Source organism: Hipposideros armiger, unplaced genomic scaffold (assembly GCF_001890085.2).
Source record: "Hipposideros armiger isolate ML-2016 unplaced genomic scaffold, ASM189008v1 scaffold_1064, whole genome shotgun sequence".
Lineage (NCBI taxonomy): Eukaryota > Metazoa > Chordata > Mammalia > Chiroptera > Hipposideridae > Hipposideros > Hipposideros armiger.
In genome coordinates, this window is record NW_017732414.1 from 322,481 (window position 1) to 326,854 (window position 4,374).

The following is a 4,374-nucleotide window of genomic DNA, read 5'->3' on the forward strand; positions in this document are numbered from 1 at the left end:
ACACACACACACATGCACACCACCAAGCTGAAACCTTAGCAGGAAGATGTGAGTTGAAAGTATAAATAAAATGAGGTGGTCTTGAGACCAAAGCTAATACCAGCGCTGCATCATGTAGGAGAAGCTTTGGGTTCCTAGCAAGGTACCATGTCTGAGTGTAAAATTTCTACATTGAAACAGGAATCCTCAAAGGGGATTAAAGTGATCTCAGTTTGCTAGTACTCAAAGACTCCCTAAAGAATTATTTGTGCATTTTCTTTTCAGAAAGCCATCCCCAATTATGCCTTTAAGATTCCCACAAATCACATTCAATGAAATATGAGCCCCTGAACTACAAGTATTCAACATTCATGGAACTAAGCTATCATGAGTCAGCAGAAACAAAAATCAAACAAACTTAGATGTACGGTGACCTAGATGTTATATAAAATATCTAAAGAACTAAAAGATAAATGTATTTTTAAAAGCAAAGTAGAGACTATCAAAATGAAACAATGTAAAAAACTTAAAACTAAAATAAGAGTAAAGTAACTCAGTAGATAGGTTAAATAGTAAAAGATGAATAGAAACTGAAATGGAGATACATTTGAATGAATTTCTCAGAATGGAATACAGACAGATAAGTAGATGAAAAATATAAAGACATATAGAGTGGAATGAGAAGTTATAATATATAACTATATAGTGTCCTAGAAGTAGAGAGTGGAGTAATTAAAATATTCAAAGGCATAAATGACTAAATATTTCCCATGATTGGTAAAAAAAAATACAAATCAACAGATTCAGGAAGCACAATATATAATAAGCAAAATAAGTATACATACAGACACACTGAGATGAAATTTCACACCAAAGAGAGAAAATCTTAAAAGCATCCAGAGAGCAATAGGATATATCAGCTATGAATATAGCTGGACTATTGACAGATAGTAAACTTCTCAAAGCTTTGACACAAGCTAGACATACATAAAATGGTATATTGAAAGTTCTGAGAGAAAGTAACCATCAGTCCAGTATTATCCAGCAAAGGTATCTTTAAAGTGTGATGGTCAAATAAAGATGGTTTCATATGAATAAAATATCAACTTAAATGCCAATCTTTCTTCACTAGTAGAATGTATGATGGTATTTTTCAAGAAGAAGATAAAATCATATTGGAAAGAAGGATACCCTAAAAGAAAAATAACATAAAAATATCTAAATCTCAATATCACTCCTGATTATATGTGATAAAATACTATCAAAAGAATTCCTATATTGTATAACAAGAATTTCCTCTGAAATGTAAAATTCCTTAATATTAAAAAAATAAAAGCTTTAAAACAAAAATGGCAATACGTAAAAGAAATTCAGAATTTTATGTATAATATATATAAATCATCCTTATGAATTCACTGTGGAGACAGGTGGCAGAGGTCGCCAATTATCAAATTATTTAGAAGGCTGAGATTTAAAATGTGTTCCTCGCCACCTTTTGTACATGTTCAGACAGTCGCTGCATTTTGTTCCCCTCTTTGGGTCCTTAGATTCTGCCGTTTCTGGTCTTTCTGCCCTCTGGGTGCCTTATCCTACATTCCACAGAGTTGGCTCTTACTTGACTAGAACCTAGGCTACAGTCAGACAGCTTGGAGGCAAATCTGCATCTAACTGTTGACTCCGACAACTTACTCTCTCCTTATTTCAGTTTATACATCTGTAAAATGGAGATAGTCACTGAGCATACAAAATTGAAGTTGTTTTGAGGATTAAGTGAGGTAATCATGCTTATGCTCAGAGGAGTGCCCAAAATATGCCAAGTGCTCTGATATTGTTTTCTGTAAGGCATGAAGTAACATTTTGATGATTTTAAATACATAGATGTTAATTTAGCAAAATCTTTATAAAACTATGTTGGTATATATTGCTAAAAGGAATTAAATCGTCTGCCAAGCGCCAGTAGTAGAATAGCTCTAGAAACTGGTTTAACTTTCTTTTTTTTCCCATTTATATCTCCATGAATAATAAAAAAAACTGGTTGTATTCTTATGTTTTAACAGGTAATAAATGTTAGGTTGGCCGGTAAAGGAACGCACACAGTCAGGCAAGTTAAGAAAGTTTAAGAAAGCCTATTTTATTAAGAGAGAGTCTGTCGGGCTGAGCAAAGATGGCTAAAGCTCAGGCTGCACATCTCAAGGAGACTTGCAGCCCCGAGAGAGCAGGTGAGGAGGGCTATATAGGGGCGGTGCTGACAGGGTAGCATTGTTTGGACAGAAAATGCTGACTGCCTGTAAGCCAGTAGCTGTTTGGTGGCGTTTTCTGTTATCGCAAGTTTGGCTCTGTCTGCAAGGTGCAGGCTAACAGACATTTTGTTGTTTTCTTGAAGACATGGCTCTTTCTATAAGTCAAGGTCTCTGAGACCTAACATTCAGATAGCTAACATTAAGTCAAGGCCTCTAACATTCAGAGACTTAACAATAACCAAATAGTAACTTCTTAAAAAACATGAAATAGTTCACATCAATGTTAAAAAATACTGCATAAAGTAGGTTACAGATTGCACCATAATTATATTCTCATGTGACGTTATATGATATAGCAGAGGGAAGAGGTTTTTGTTGTGTTTTGTCTGATCCTAATAACCTTCCAGAGAGAGAAATATTAATAGAGCAACAACTCATACAGCAACTTCAAAATCCCACTAAATATTAGATAACAAATTTATACTTTAAATAGTACAAATTCTCCAAAAAGTAATATGATCAAGAAATATTACAATAGGGCCTGCCGAGTGGCACNTGTGTCCAAAGTTTATAAACTGTTGTGTGAGGGTTGATCCCTCTGATGAGTCTTGGCCCCAAAAGGCTCTTGTGCCTGTAGCAATTTCCCTTTGAGTATGAATCTTGTAGGTCAGACCCTGTAATGCTCTGTTTTTATCTAAAGTTGGTCTTTGGGTGTGATGATTCTTGTGCTTCTTTGGCTGGGCCCCACTGCAGAGTGTGTTTTAGGGCAAAACAGATCACGGAGCACAACTAGGACAGACACCAAAGGTAACCAGATACTCTCTGATGTACAAAACAACCATCACCCTACACTCCACGTGTATAGAAATAGCAATCAAGCACGAGGAGAAAAACAAACGAGCAGAAACAAAACAACGGCAACGAGAAAAGACAAAAAAAAACTTGCAGAAAAAAATGGAAAGGAGAAGGTAAATCAAGCTTTGACAAGGAAGCAGGAAAGAAGGGAGAGAGAGAGGTTAGAAGAAATGGAAAGAAAGAGAGAAGAATACAGAGAGCAAAAAAATATATATATATATATATTTATCTACACCCCCATATATATGTACATATATATCCACATATATGCACCCTTATATATGCTTATATAAAAAAATAAAATTACTAATGAAACAGAAAAATCCAAAAACAACCAACTCAAGCAATCAATGGGAAACAAAAAAAAAGACCCCAGAACATCCAAGAGAACCCATTTAACAATACCAATATAACCTATCAAAAGAGAAACCCCAACTAAAAACAATAAAAAAAAAGGGGGAGAAAAAACAAGAGATAACCAGTGTCAGTCTTGGCTAAAGTCCGCCAGCTCTCCCCAGGTTTTCCTCTACAATACACACACTCCTGTGTGTCTTGTGGGGGCAGAGCCAGCCACCTTAATATAGGTCTATTTAAGATGAGTGGAGTTATGAGGTATGATTGGTACTTTTTTTTACAAAGCCAGTGTTATTTCTGCTCCTGTCTGTCCAGAGGCACTCAGATTCCTGCACAGAGGACTGGATGTGCGTCTCTGGGTGCTCTTTCCACTGGGACTATTGGAGGGTGGGGGATGGAGTTTTCAGAGCTGCTAGAAGGCCTTCCTGTGCCTCAGCAGCCAAAGCTGTTCCGCTCCCACCTACAGCCTTTTCTCATGTAAATTACTCAACCCCCAGGGAATTGAAGCACCTTTGTTTTGACTTATTTCTCTCTTCAGAAGTCAGTTTCAAGTTCTGGCAGGGAGGGGGACATGGTTTCTGAGGGAGGATGGGAGTGTGCACTTATCTATGCAGTTTATTTTTCCTATGGGAAAAAAAAGGAAAAAAAAATTGGATAAAGAAAAAAAGCCCCTTCCAACTCCAGGCACCCCCTGGCTAAGCTGCTCTTGTCTCCACTGCTATGGGGTGTGGGCTGTGTCTCCACGCTTCTCGCTTCCCTCTTCTCCTACCCGGTTTGAGATTTCTGCCTCAGAAACTAAGGGCCCTGGGGATCCTGACGAACTCTGGGCGGGACAGTCCGCAGCAGAGGCTGAGCGCATCCAGATGCTGCAAAACAGTCTGCCTTGTCCTGGATTCCCTCACCTCCGCAGCCCCAGGAGCAGACAGACTGTGCCTCTGTTCTGCTT